Source organism: Erinaceus europaeus, chromosome 4 (genome assembly GCF_950295315.1).
Source record: "Erinaceus europaeus chromosome 4, mEriEur2.1, whole genome shotgun sequence".
Classification (NCBI taxonomy): Eukaryota; Metazoa; Chordata; class Mammalia; order Eulipotyphla; family Erinaceidae; genus Erinaceus; species Erinaceus europaeus.
The window spans coordinates 37,465,466-37,481,329 of NC_080165.1; the positions used below are offsets into that span (position 1 = coordinate 37,465,466).

Genomic DNA, 15,864 nt, shown 5'->3' on the forward strand with positions numbered 1-15,864 from the left:
CCCCTCCTCTTTCCATTTCTCTCTGTCCTATCCAGCAACGATAGCAAAACAATAATAATAATAACCACAACAACGATAAACAACAAAGGCAACAAAAGGGAAAAAGAGCCTCCAGGAGTAGTGGATTTGTAGTGCAGACAAGGAGCCCCAGCAATAACCCTGGAGGCAAAAAAAAAAAAAAACAAGCAAGTATTGAAAGGGTTGTTATGATAACAACCAGAAAACCAATTTAAGTGATAATAATAACACTCCTAAAATCTTCCAGTTATTTCTATTATTTTCACCTGTGAACATATACCAAGTGACTGGAATAGGGCCAGAATAGATGATGTGTATAAACAGTTCAGGTGCCTTAATTTTCCTGCCTATTTCCAATCCTCAGCACCTCTCTCCCCCAACACATAACAGTCAAAGGGATTCTGCTAGAACACAAATATATGTATGGTACTTACTTGACTGCTTGAACCCTTCACAGATTTCTGCACACTAGCAAGCTTAAGTTCAAAGTCTGTCATGTAGCAAGTTTATTACATCTCCAGTTCATTCTCTCACTACTCTGAGCCTTGACTGTATGATAAATAAGAGTGAAATTCCCTATGCAGCTCCCCCTATCAACCACAGGCCTGTGACAACTGTATTCTTATGAAGACTTTTATCATCACACTTAACTCATGTGTTAACTATGTTGTATCTAATTACCTACCTCTCAGGAACTATAAACTCTTTAAAAGAAGACTATCCTAATAGTCACTGTATCTCTAGCATCTTAAAATATCATTCAATACATATCAAGTGGCAATGTCTACTTAACACTTGGATAAATGGACAAAATGAAATAATAGCATTACATTTATCAGTCAAATCACAGTTTTAGGCTTAACAATAGGAAAAAATATATAAATAAATTGCATAACAAGGTAATTTCCATAATTAGCCATAATTATATAATTTACAAGTATAGGATTGGGGGAATAGCACTGTGGTTAAGCACCATTGTTATGCAAAAAGGTTTTCAGGACTTTGACCTTAAAAGGTCCCAGTTTTAATCTCCAGCACCACCACAAGCAGGAGGTTAACAGTACTCCAATGATAAAAAGAAAAAAGGGGAGAAAAAGATAAAGAAGGAAAGAAAGAAAGACCTGAATTTGCACTCATTATGTAAAGATGTAAGGTATCTGATATTTGTCCAATGGCATCACCTTATAGTACACAAAAGGCCCCCGCACTTACTTGTATAACTCCATATCCCACACCCACTTTCTCTTTTATTCACTGCCTCTCTCCCCTATACCCAACAACTCCACCCAATTTGCAAAAGCCAGAATGGCTCATGTCTAGAGAACTCTACTAAGGAATGAAGATTAAACATAGGACAGTGTTCTATATCTGCACATTTCAATACTGTTTAGAATATAACCTTCTGCAATCCTACAGGGTTGTTCTAAATTGGGTATGCAGAACTTAAAGAAGACTTACAAATGAATTAAAGTGACTACGTGAAACTATAAACGGCAGAAAAACACACAACCTCTTGAATCATCAAGAATGAAGAGTTTTGGCAACTAAGCTATTAAAATAAATATTTCCAACATTTATAAATTCTTCAGGCAAACTTGTTCTAGCAAAATACAAGTAAGGGGAAAACAAAACAAACAAAAAGGTCCTATTACATAAGCCGTAGAGAGAAAAAAAATAGTGCACACACAAAAAGTTCCTTTGGCGAAGTAGGTTCCTTGGTACATTAAGCCATATATTTGATGTGGTCCAAGGCATGAGTCTGTATTTGGCAGCAACAAGTGGACTGTCTAGACTGTGACTCCCTAAAGGAAAGGTTTGTAGTGAAATTATTTCTGAGTTCTCAATGTACACATGGAAAACAGTAAACAGCTTACAAAGTAAAGCCTGTCTTAAGTCTTAGTAGGGCTTTTAAAAAGTAAAATAAAAAATGACAAAATGTTTGGGTTTATTTTAACACTTACTATGCATAAAGTTCAATCAAAACAGTGGAAGCAAAATTCTTTCTTAGGTTTAGTCTTTGGTTTGAGTGCTGAGAATTAAACCCAGACTCTCTACATTAGCACTGATTTCTAGTCCTGCATTTTATTCTAGGCCTTTGCTTTACTAGTATTCAGTATCTGTCTGTAAATTCAATGATTTAACTAATTTTAATTTTACCTCCACATTCTCAATCTAATAAAATCCCTTTCTACTAGGGCAAGAGTTAGCAGGTAGTCAAAATGCTATTTTTGCATTATTTTCTTTTTCAAAACAGCCACATCCATCCATCTACAAATTGGTTATTGCTGCTTTCAGGTATTAAAGTAGGATTAAGTATTTGTGAGAGAATATATCTACAAACCTAAGAACAAATCTAAAATATGGGAGTTGGGCAGTAGCGCAGTGGGTTAAGTACACAAGGCACAAAGCGCAAGGACTGGCATAAGGATCCTGGATCGAGCCCCCGGCTCCCCATCTGCAGGGGAGTCGCAAATCTAAAATATTTGCTATATATCCCTTTACAGAAAAAAAGTTCAGACCCCTGCTTGAAAGCATCATCTAATACTGAAATATATAATAAAACATGCTTTTAAAAGTGATTTGAGTAAGTGGTCCAGGAGGTGGCGCAGTGGATAAAGCACTGGGTTCTCAAGCATGAGGTCCTGAGTTCAATCCCTGGCAACACATGTACCAGAGTGATGTCTGGTTCTTTCTCTCTCCTATCATTAATAAATAAAATCTTTTTTTTAAAAATGTGATTTGAATAATACACAGAATTGAAGTTAATCAAACACATAGGTTTTATTTGTAAGTCAAAATGAAAATCTACCAGAGACAAGCCACAAGGAAAAAAAAGGAGGGGGTGGAAGGAGAAAGAGCCAAGTGATAAAGGAAAAAAATTCTTGACATCTAATTTATGCCAGGATATACTTAAAGTCTTGGAAAGCCCTATAAAAGCATAAAATAGCTAAAAATAGATTTAAGGCTATACAAAGTTGAAATAGGGTATTAAGCCACAGAATACCTTGAATTCTCCACATTGGATTAAACACAGTGCTTAATAAAATGAGTTCTTAGTGACACTAAAAAAAAAAAAAAGAAGAAGAAGAAAGGGAACCAGATGGTGGCGTACTTGGTGAGGACACGTTACAATGTGCAAGGACCCAGGTTTGAGTCCCCTAACCCCACCTGAAGGGGAAAGCTCTGTGAGTGGTGAAGCAGTGCTGCAGGTCTGTCTCTCGCTCTCGCTCTCCCTTCTCACCATTTATTCCTTCCCTCTCAATTTCTGACTGTCTCTATCCAATAAAAAAAGATAATACCAAATAAAAAATGTTTTAAATGACCTCAACTGAGGTCAACATTAAAAAAAAAAAAATACAGGAGAAAGGAAGGTAGGGGAATAAAAAGATGACAGAGAAAGAAAGTGAGCCTCTTAGTTCATTGATCCAGACTAACACACTATCACAGAAAAGCATTTTTTTAGAAATACAGGAATCCCTAGGAAAGCTATCATGGGAGGGAATGGGATACGGAGTTCTGGTGGTGAGAACTGTGTGGAGTTGTACTCCCTCTTATCCTATGGTTTCTGTCAGTGTTTTCTTTTCATAAATAAAAATTAAAAAAAAAAAAAAAGCAATATAGGAATCCCATTTCCAAAGAGAGCAAATGCACTTTTTGCAGTCAGCTGGAAGCAAATTCCTGGGTTCACACAGCTTACTACTCCAACCTTAGCAAAAAAAAAATTCTGGGAGGGGCCAGGTGGTGGCGCACTTGGTTAAGCACGCACATTACAGTGCGCAAGGATCCAGGTTCAAGCATCTGGTCCCCACCTGCATGGGGAAAGCTTCACGAATGGTGAAGAAGGGCTGCAGGTGTCTCTCTGTCTCTCTCCCTCTCTATCTTCCCCTCTCAAGTTCTCTCTGTCTCTATACAATAATAAAGGAATAAAGAAATAAAACATTTAAAAAAAATCAATTCTGGGAAAGTTCACCTTCCTTGAAAACAGCCTTGGTTATTCTTGTCCCTCTTCCATCCATTCAAATTCCACCTATCCTTCACAGTCCCATTCAAAATTCTAACCAGTACAAAAACACCACTCAAAAGACAATGATGTGGATGGTGCTCCCTAGAATTATGCAGCATGGTAACCCAAACCCCCAACTCCTCACAAATCCTTTCCATCTACACCATGTCTATCAGTTTTATGGCACCCATTGGGCTGTAACATATCTGACTGTAAAGCAGAATACAAATCATAAATATATCTATTTTTTTTTCAATATATATGACACTAATAACAGCCAGAACTTAGTGAGTCAGGACTTTATCTAGGGGCTGGATAGGTGGTGAGTGCATGTGGTACAATGCACAAGGACCTGGGTTCGAGTTCCTAGTCCCCACCTTTAGGGGCAAAGTTCCATGAGCGGTGTAGCAGGCTACAGGTGTCTCTCTCCCTTTTTATCTCCCCCCTCCCTCTCGATTTCTGTCTCTATCCAAAACATAAATATAATACTTTTTAAATTTTTTAAAAAGCTTTATCTACATGTCTTATTTAGTTCTCAATATGAATGACCCTATCTCTGGGTAGGCATTATAAACTTTTTCCAGTTATGCACATGAGGAACCTGTAGCAAAGGAAAAAAGAAAAAAGAAAAAAAAGAGTGGCATGTACTAGAAATGTGTAAAAAGTGGTTGATTCAGCATGCTAAGCAGGTTTTGACTCTAAGAATAATGTCCTTAAATTATACCCTAACTCTCACCCAGAAGATACTCAGTGAAACTTGCTTAGCGGATGGAAACAGACACAAAACACTGGTTCAACCGGAAGTAGCCCTTCAGCCTTTACTTCCTAATTTAAAAGAGTTCACAGAACTATGAGAAGATAGTACTCTATAATCCCGCACAGTGACTATATGATTCCACCAGCATGACACAAAATATAAAACACTATATTTCACTCCAGTGAGCAAGCATATCATGCAATCATAAGTTTGTAATGAAAATAGTCTGGCATTATTTTCAGCGTTTCTTTTTAACAGACATACTATGTAGTCTTTATGTCTAAAACTGACTACACATCATCATACCACACACCTTTAAACTAAACAGTTACAGAAAAGTAGCTTACCCCACCTGCAGAGGAAAAGCATCACAAAAGGTGAAGCAGTGCTGCAGGTGTCTCTCTCTCTCTCTCTCTCTCCCCCTACCCTCTAAATGTCTCTGTTTCCTATCAAATAAAATAAATCAATTAAAAAAATAGAAGTAATTCTAACATATGAGTGATAGAACCATTGTTACAAAAGCCTTAGTGCTGTGGTCAGCAGGATCACTTTTCTCTCTTCTACCATCTACCTCCCTCTTACACCCAGAGGAGTAAGCGAAACAGAAATGCCTAGTTTCCCCATTCTGAAATGAAAATGCTGCACTTGGTAAAGCATTAAGAAGGTTCCCTATTGAGCTGGATTCCAAATGTTTAAATATATGCATAATATAATTATATGTGCACATACTTTATCACTGCTTTGTAATGAGGTTGGCAAAGAGAGGGAAACTTGGCATACTAGTCTTAGTTTAATGTGCTTGTTTTTATGCTTATTGTAACAGCTAGCTGGGGGAGCACTGGAGAGAAGAGTTAAAAAAGGTGACAAGGAAAAAACGGATATCACCCATATGGAAAAAAGGCCAGGACTGGAAACACCATAAGAAAGAAGGGTTATGCAAGGTAAGCAGCAATGTTCATAAATGGAAAAACCTTGACTTCAACCTTTGTACATTCAAATAACAGTTTGAACTTCAAAAACAAGGACGTATGGGGGGGGGGGGGAGGCACCTACAATGGCTTAAACTGAAAGCACTTTCCATTTTCCTTGCAAAAATTTCCAAGTCAAGAGAAAGAATCAACACCTACCACACAAAGCAAGCTCCAGAAGCTGCTTGGGCATTCCAGAGACAGTGGTACCCACAGGGTTGGGTCTCAGCCCAGAAACATTCTCCTGTGAAAGAAGCTACTGTGAACTTAGGGCCCAGGCACTGCAAGGGTGGGAAGTTGGCAGCTCATTTGGGAATATGCCACCTCAAATCAAAGCAAGTGAGGAAGTAGTGAGAGGTGGCAGATGGGGAGGGGTGGGGGTGGAGGCAGGAGCTACACCCAGACAGCTGTGGTGTTATAAAAATGTAGCAGCTAAGAAGTGTGGAAGCAGGAGTCTTAAGCAGTTGATTAACCAAGAAGCAGCTGTGGTGATTTCTGAAATAACTTAAAATAACTTGGAAAATACAGCATTACATTCAGTGGTTGACTGAAAGATGAATCAATGAATTGAGGCTGAAACCAAAGGCAGAGAGACATTAAGGCTTCCTGTAAGGGTGCCTATAGCACAAGAGTACACTGTGTGTAAAGTTGAATTATAATCCGTTCCCATCTGGGACTTCCAGGAAGCCTTTCCTAGAACACCATCCAAAATAGATCCACCCAATATTTAAATCTGGTCTTTAAGGAAGACCAGGCATAAACATCAGACTTAGTAATTTGGGCTTAAGAGGAACCTCCTAAAAATTCAGATACACTTGACTCCTTGAACTCTTCCATTATGGCAAAAATAGAAGGAGTATGCTCATCATGCAGGGCTTTTTAAATTCAATCAAAATTCCTGGCAAATAGAACCACATGAAATGTTCTTTGTTAAATGAGGGAAAAAAAAAAAGACTCTCCTAAATGAATTGCTATATTATAATTCCTCATTATAAGCCATCAATTGTACCATCTAGTATAACATCACGGTTAATATAACATTTGACCAACTAAAAAAATTTCATCAGAAATGCACCCAGGGCAAGGGGAAATTATATGCAGATGTGGGAAAAGCCCAGGTTCTCTAGACATACCGATCATTCTCAAGGGTGGGCAGAAGACTAGAGGCAAAGCTACAGTCAAATTTAAACATTTTAGGATGAAGAGTCACAGAATAATCACATCATACTTATGTTCCTGGTTACATCTACCTCTATCATTTTGCATCTTCTTTTCTGAGATTCTCAGGCCATGTCTGCTTTGTTTGCCCAAATTGATTGTCCACCTTCAGTTTCATTGGAAAACATTGATCTGTATGCAGCTGGTGCTTATTAGGAGGCGTTAGCTGTCTGTACAATGAGTTCCAAGAGTGATGTACTAGGCTAATTTAATCCAAATGGCTTTATAATTCTGTCTTGACCTTCTCTCTACAGTTGCTTACTTTTTCTAGGGCTGAGTAATGGAAATTATTTCAAGAAATGGAAAAACTCTGATTTAGGTAGGCAGCTGAGTTTATTTCCCTTAGGAAAAGGACAACTAATTGACTAGATAATTTTTGTTAGTTCCAGAAATTAAATAAGAAGTACCTAACTTTTATTACTTATTTAAACTTAGCAACACATTTACTAACAAAGAGAAGTTGTTGAGCATTAGGATTCTCGACTTCTGGAATACAAAATGCTAATGCACTTTGCCTGAATTTCCCTCACATTCACACTGAATTTTTTTTAATATTTACTTATTTATTCCCTTTTGTTGCCCTTGTTGTTTTATTGTTGTAGTTATTATTGATGTCATTGTTGTTGGATAGGACAGAGAGAAATGGAGAGAGGAGAAGACAGAGAGGGAGAAAGATAGACACCTGCAGACCTGCTTCATCACTTGTGAAGCAACTCCTCTGCAGGTGGGGAGCCGCGGGCTCAAACCGGGATCCTTACGCTGGTCCTTACGCTGGTCCTTGCGCTTTGCGCCACCTGCGCTTAAACTGCTGCGCTACCGCCTGACTTCCGGGAAATTTCCTTAATGCTCAGCTGACATAGGAAAGTCTGAAATCAGTGCCCAAAAGTAGTTTTAGGGTGTCTACACATAATGAAGGCAGCGCAGGTGTGAGTTGTTTGGAAGTCAAGCATTCACATGCATCCTGAGGTCTGTCTCAAAAGGTGAATTACAGTCTTACTACATTAATATTCTCTGTTAACTCTTCCCTCTCCAAATATTATCTTTCTGGCTATTCTTAACTCTCATAGAACCAAGTGACAGGAAGGGACCATACAGACACACCACGAAAAGAACGGAGTCTAAAAAAGGAGGAGGAGGAGGGGGCGATTTAGAAGAACAACAACAACCGCCTTCAGGCATTTGGTGGGGTGGAGGTGCTAGTTCTCCCCTGGCAGACTTTTTCTAGCTGATACAAAATCCCTCTTTCTGCTCCTGGAGCTTCAGCTATCCTATAAACCATTCCCCAAACCACTAAGACATTCCTAGGAAACAGAACTTTGGCCAGCTGCCTGGGTCATTAGCTTTATCCCACCCTCTCCAACTCCATCAAAGGCAAGATTGTTTGTTTGTTTTAACCAGTGTATATGTGACCTTAAGGATCACTAGAGAGATATTTCTTTCTCCACTCCTACAGCTAATAAAAATTATCTCCAAAAGAAAAACTGAAACCAAAGGTTTAATTCCACCGGCAAGTCTCCTTCTACCAGGAAAGCAAATGCTTTATAGCACAAAACCATACTCCCTAAATAAAAAGAGAGGCACAAAGTACCCAAAATGTATGAGGGAAACCCAATTTCCACAGTAGAAGCCAACATGAAAAAATACTTTCATTGCAAAATTGAAGAGTGTAGCTCCACAAATACATGCTGGAATGCTAATGTACATAATTACACAGGTGGTTATGCAAACACTAAACTCATGCTTCAATTTGGCAGAAGTATAAACATTTCTAGGATAGTTTTTAAGGTTCAATTACAAAGATCTGTTAGTTAATTTCCTTTACATGTGAAAGAGCTCCCCAACGTGAATCATTTTTCAATGGAAAAAATACTACTGGAATCATGTTCTCCAGTGGGAAGAAAAGAATGTATCTATGCTAAACTGACACAACATTTTTAAATGAGTTTCTTACCAGGAGCTGGGCTATGCAGACATAATTATTCTCTCATGTCCTACAACTTAATTCAATTAACCTTCACTCTTGAGTACACTCACTGATTCGAATAATACTGGTTATGAAACATAAGGCACTAGTATAAACGGCCCTGGACACAGTACTGGATAAAGCAGACAAAATTTCCTATCCTCAAGAGACTTTAATTCTCCCAGAGGGTAAAAACAACACTTACCCACATAAAGAATACATATGTGAGATGGGAATGTTAGATGTTAGATGTTGATCAGAGTGTGATGTAGCAGTCAGGGAAAGGACTCGGTGTGAAGAGCTTGTGTTTTGCAGGCCTGAGGGCTTGGGTTCAAATTCTGGCACTACACATGACTGAGCAGTACTTTGCATGTGCTCATTCCCTCATTCCCACACAATTCCCACCACCAGAACTCATACTTACAAGACAATTAAAAGATTCTTGTAAAAAAAAAAAAAATGTGATAGAGAAAAACAAAGCAGTTAAGAAGATTGGAATAGCATAAGGCGTTTCAGTTTTAACATGAGAGAGGCCTACATGAGAAAGGTAAAATTGTGCAGAAACCAAAGGAAGTGAGTTAAGTGACAAGGAAGCCTTGGGGAAGTGCTTTCCAGGTAGAGCGAATAGCCAATTCAGACACCAGGAAAAGACAATCATGGAGAGGGGGGAGCAGTGGGGGCAACCAAGAGGAGTTCATTTTACTGTTTCACAGGCTTATTAAAAAAATTATATCCCATACAGAGATTTCAAAAGGCTTTACTTTTTAGCAGTACTGGGTTTTATTTTCAGTATATAGTATCTTCTGAATCTACCAATATATTCATAGAGATAAATGTGTCTTGTGTTTCTGCCATCCTACATGTACTGACAATTTCTTGTTTGTAGTAAAGCTAAGTTTCCAGAGCCCTGGGAGTGTGTTAGTACCAGGACAAACAAAGCTAGAGAACAGAACACAGATAGGTTGCCAGTCAAAGTTGCCTATGTAATTGGTTCAAAAGAAAACAATATTCTAAAGAATTTCTATCTTTGGGCTAGGGAAAGAGCAGTTCATGCAACAGATTTTGATGCTTGAGGTTCAGAAGCCCCAGGTTGAATCCCCTACACTAGCATAAACCAGAGTTGGACAGAGCTCTGGTCAAAATCATAAGTTTCTACCTTCATCCATATATCATAACCATCCTCATTCTTTGTAGCAGGTGTCACATAAGTAAAAGAAGTCAACCAGAAAAAAATAAAAAATGGTAACAAGCCTAAAATAGAAGGAGGGTGAAAATGTCCCATCTCTGTACACCCAGAATAGTAGATTATCTGGCCTTCGTTCTTAAGAGTTATAACTGCAATGAAAAAAAAATACCATTAACAAACTGCATTTTTATAGAAAGGAAAGAGGGAGAAATAGAGAGGGAGGGGGGAGAGAGAGAGAGATGAGCCACCTGCAGCACTGTTCCACTACTCATGAAGCTTCTCCCTCTCCCCCTGCAGGTGACCTTATTTAGGATAATCATGTGTGTAAAAGAACATGATGTGACTTCTCAGAATCCAGGGAAAGGTCAAGGTCAGAATAAAAGACTCAGGACTGAGTACACCCTGCCCTTCCCCTCCAGGGTCCTGTGGAACCTTACTAATGCCACTTTGCCTTTCAGAAGTTTTACTTCTTTATCTGAGAATACATAATTCCTGCTGTATATGAAGTAGTGGATTGAATGAAGTGGAATAAAAGTGGCTGGCACCTGAAACGTCAATCTCAATTGGTTACTACTATGTGATTTCATTTATAGCATCATGCTGGAGGTGGGGGAAAAAAATCATAGATGGAAGGAAGAGACTGGTATTTATCAGGGGTTGGTAGTAAGGAAGAGGGTGAGAAATGGCTATGATTATAAAAGTACCACAAGGGATCTTTCTAACGTAACTATTTTGCATTTTGATGTTTGTAGAGGTCATAACATTTTTTCACTTGATAAAATTTCATAGAATGATCTCGAGTAAATATAAAATCTAAGCAGTCTAAAGAAGGTGGATGATTGTATCAATGTTAATTTCTTGATTGTGCCACTGTAATACTGCAGCATATCACTAGGGAAAATAGGTAAAAGGTAAATAGGATCTCTGTGTATTGTCTTCAACAACTACACATGACTCGCCAAGTATCTCAAAATAAATGGTGTTCTGCTCAATTGCTTTTAATGGAGATAACACTGATATTTATGACTGTATATGTCTTAAGGTTACAATTTCAGGTCTCTTCAAATTGTATGTTACCACACCACACCCACCAATTAAGGGTCAATATCCCTTCAATAAAATCCAGTAAGCCTCCTCCAACCATTCAGCCTCTCCCCTCCTCCACTGTGATAACCTCAGTTCTGTGATAAGTGACTTAAGTGTTCATTTTCATTTGACTTAGTCTATTTCCTTACTTTTTTACATAACACAAATAAGTGAACCTACTCAACTATTTGTCTTTCTCTTAATGCTACACTTCCTGTTTAGCATTATCTCCTCCAGTTTCATGCATATTATAGTAAAAGACAAAATTTCTTCTTTTCATATATAATGCCATATGTGGTGTTTGGGGACACAAACCCAGGTCTTTTTATCTGGCAAAATGTGTACACTACCAGTACTAGCCATCTCCTGACCTCAAGACCACAATTTCTTTACTTACTCATCTGTCACGACTCACTTGGATTAACTTCATAACTTGACCTGTAAATAGCTGTGCAATGAAAATAAGTGTGGCTATCTTTTTGGATCATGTTTTTGTGTTGTTTTAATGGATATCTAAAGTGGAACTGCTGGATCATATGTTTGATCCATTCAAAGTAAGTGTTTCAAGTAATCTCATCGCCTCAAAAGACTACTAGGAATGCTATAAATACCCCCACATGTAGTATACTGGGCTAGTTCTTCTTCCCTATAGACCAGAACTGTCAATTCAAACTTTCTGCTTGAGCGTCATTAAATGAAGGCTCATGCAATGGTGGTTCTCACCACCATGAAACATAGATTCCCAGACCTTCAAAATAGATACCAGCACCAGCAAAATAATTCATTTGGATAGTACACCTGCGTCAATGCATGCATTTCAGGATCAAACCCAGCCCAACAATACTGGGGAAGTATTGGTAATGTCATATTTCCATCTTTTCCCTCTGCCTCTCTGTCTGTTCCCTCTTTCTGTCTGAAAAAGTTGACCTGGTGTAGGGAAGTCCTTGTGCTAACAAAAACAAACAAAAAGGTTCTGGTTTTGTTTTTTAATTTTAAAAGATATGGGGATGGGCAGTGGTGCACCTGGTTAAATGCAAACTTTTACCTGTGCAAGAGTACAGGTTCAAGCCCCTGGTCCCCACCTACAGGGGAAAAGCTTCATGAGTCGTGTGGTGAAGTAGGGCTCCGGGTGTTTCTCTTCCTCTCTAACCCCCTCCCAATTTTTCTCTGTCTTTATCCAATAATAAATAAATAAATATATTTTTAAGTATTGTTAAAAAAGAAAGATTAAATAAATTTAAAAGAAAAAATACTAAAGATGTTTTAATAGAAGTTATTTAAAAGGTAATGGCATAATGACTATGTAAAAGACTTTGGTGGTAGAAACTCCAAAGTCCCAGGTACAAGCCCCAATACCACCATAAGCCAGCATAGACCAGCACTAAGCAGAGATCTGGTAAAAATAAATTTTAAAAAAGAAATTGTTCAGAATAATGAGCAAAAAAGCACCAGTGATTTTTGAAGTTTTTAAAACACACAGGCATTTGAGAAATACACTTTAAAATTAGCTCAACTATTCACATTTTCTATGGAGCAATCTAGAATTTATCATGAGTTCTTGCCATATTAAAAAAATTGTCTCAACCACAAAAGTAAAGTAGGGAACTCTCTGAGCACTCCATTCCAAAAGCATAACCGTGCATTTGAGAAACATCTCCAACAGATCTAAAAATAAACTGAGTTTCAGACAAAACCTCATTTTAACATGAAAGGCCTTGCTTCCTAAGCAAAAATTCCAACTTTTTGGGTTTGCTATATAAAAACTGAGACATGGTTAAGACATTTCATTATAGTTAATAATGCTGAAATCACATACATATGCCTGGTAGGCATATCCTTCCCTCGATATGAATATATCTAGGTCTAATATAACACTTCAAATGAACAAAGACATCAATTGACAGATGTCATTCTGGCTTTGCATTTTCAGCAGTCTGCCACTATGGCCAAATTCCCCATCTAGGCTACAATAATTTGAACAGCTTTGCCCTAATCACTCCAGAAAACATATCAGAAAAAATAAATGAACATATCGGTTAAAAAAAATTAATTGAAGTAAAGTTTATACACATGCACACAGCTAGTGTCTATGGGCTAGAAGAGATTACAATGAGCACCTAAACTTCAGGCTCCCAGCTCTCACTAGACAAATAGAAATAAAGTCAATACATGCAGCTGGGCCAGTGGAGCAATGGATAGTGTGTCTAACTACAGACTGGAAGAAAGTCAATACAAAAATTCCAAATCTGACTTCTGAATAACTGGAACTCCTAGGTAGTCTATAATATAAAAGTCTTTCTTCTTAAAGGAGTTCAGATAATATTTATGTTCTTGATCCTTGCACAAAATCTTTTTTTTACAAAAGGAAAAAAATTTTCTTTTCCTCCTGAACTCAAAACACAGAACACTAGTGACTTTCCTAAATTCTTTTTAACATTGATGAAAGGAAGGAAAGCCTAGGTCGTTTTATTCCTAATGCAATACTCTATTAATAGACTTCAAATGTGGCGCAGTTTTTAAAATAAGTAGGAAGACAATCAACAAAAGCTCTATTTCGTCACTTGGCTCCCTATATCCTCTGGAAGGTTAAATGATACAGAGGTCCCCCTTTGGACATTGATTGATGCACCTGCAAAGTGACAGATCCTGCCTAACTACAGTAGACAGTTCTTGCTTTCACGTTGAATATGTCTGAGGTAATTTAAATCAATATCATCGTGTTCCAAATCAAGTTAAACTTTCTTCACTAAAAGATGTTTTCATTTTGTAATAGACTAACCCACTCAGCCTGACTTGGCCAAAGCTTTCATTTACACAGCAGGAAACACGGTAACAATTGGCCCACATACCCCAAAGGGAAGGGCCAGACTCCTGGCTGCAAAAATGAGAAAAATGTCTCTGGGTTGGTTTCCAGGTTCCCCTAAAGTGCACATCAGGACACATATAGGAAATGATTTCCATTTTGGTTTCTCTGGTGGTCAAAGGAAAGCAATAATACCAGAAAGAAGAAAGAAAAACAAACAAAAATTAGCATGCCACTGGAACAACTAGAAACCTGCTGGATCACCAGAGTACCTCCTCTTGCATTCCAAATACAAACCTATGTACCATAATTGCCAAACTGAGCCAAAAGGTTGTGTGCCTGTCTCTAATATCTTGTTTATCTTTGAGCAGCAGGCCAGCTTAATGGCTGGTGCATCTGCCTTCCTAGGTCCAGTGGCAAATCTGCCAGGAAGTTCTCTAACGAAGCAGAAAGAGCACGAAAGGAAGCCAGCAAGCAAACACTGAATGTGAGAAATCAGCCTGCCCCATCATGTAATTCTGAAACACTAGCTCACCAAAGAACACTAAATGAATGGAGTCAGCACAAACCATTGAGCTCAAGTCTTTCCTGTTTCTTTTTCTGGTCTGTATGGGAGTCAGTCACAGCCAATTCTATAGATTTCTGCCTAGTGGGAATGAGCCAAGAGGGAGAATTCCCTTTGTTGCACCCGGGAAATCTGTGACCATGATACCAAATGCCACTCCTGGCAGAAGAGGACAAGCCATGATAAATACACACACTGCACAGAACAAATCATCGGTAGTGTGAATACACATTCACATTTAGATTCCCAATATTTGTCTTTCACTTTCTTACTTATTCTAATTGTCAATGTTTAATCATTTTTCTCTTATTTGTCTTTACAACATATGCTCTACCCTTTAGAATCAGAAAGGTCAATATATGTTCTGAAATATTTATTTATTTGCTTAGTGGATAAACATAGGGAGAAATCAAGAGAGAAGGGGAAGGTAAGAGAAAGAGAGAGCTAGAGAGGCACCTGCAACACTACTTCATCGCTCCTAAAGTTTTTCCCATGCAGGTGGGAACTGGGGACTTGAACTCAGGTCTGTGTGCAGTATAACTTGTGCTCTCAACCAAATGAGCCACCACCTGGTCCCAGTCTACATACATTTTACATGTCACATTAAAATAACAGCACTTCTACCTTTATATTCCTAATTTCTACTGTGTGTGTGTGTGTGTGTGTGTGTGTGTGTGTGTGTGTGTGTGAGATAGACAGGGGGAGAAACAAAAGCATATGACAATTAATAATGCTTTACTCAAAAATAAAATCTGCTTTTTACTCCAGAGAGGAAAATACCATATTTTGACATGTTAAAGCAACAGTTAAGGCACAACATAAGCTGTGTTCACTATTTCATAGAGGATTAAGTTATTCCACACTTTAATTTCTTATTTTTAATAATTTCTGTGACAGACAAAAAAAAAAAAAAAAAACTCTTGCTTAATACATCTTTGGTGGTGTTCTTTATATGGTCAAATCCAGAGAACAAGGTAAGTCGGTCTAAGTTTTAGGGCTAAAGCTTATAACCAGTTTATAATTGAGTTTAACACAAAATAATAATAATAATAATAATCTCATCCTAAAATACATAAAATAAAAATAGAAAAAATTGAAACAACAAAAAATTCCTTCCACAAAATATGATTTCAAATTGACATAATCACACCTTGAAATTTAAAGCATCTACAGCATTCCATCAAAAATAAAGTGTCAGCCATACTACATTAATCCATTCTTAGTGATGTTCCCTGTGCCTTCATTTCATTTCCCACCTACTACTTGTTACAAAGGCACTTCAATAGTCTTCTATGTC

General features: G+C 37.9%; 1 protein-coding gene and 1 long non-coding RNA gene across 7 annotated transcripts in view; one reads left to right on the top strand and one right to left on the bottom strand.

Annotated features, from left to right (window-relative positions):
- CARMIL1 (capping protein regulator and myosin 1 linker 1) overlaps positions 1-15,864 on the bottom strand; it is a 332,859-nt gene that overhangs the window by 231,809 nt on the left and 85,186 nt on the right. The window lies entirely within an intron of this gene.
- The window catches only part of LOC132538050 (uncharacterized), a 74,721-nt gene that overhangs the window by 19,544 nt on the left and 39,313 nt on the right, over positions 1-15,864 (top strand). The window contains exon 2 of the long non-coding RNA XR_009549452.1: positions 5,602-5,719. This is a non-coding gene — a long non-coding RNA (uncharacterized LOC132538050). The remainder of the gene's footprint in view (positions 1-5,601; positions 5,720-15,864) is intronic.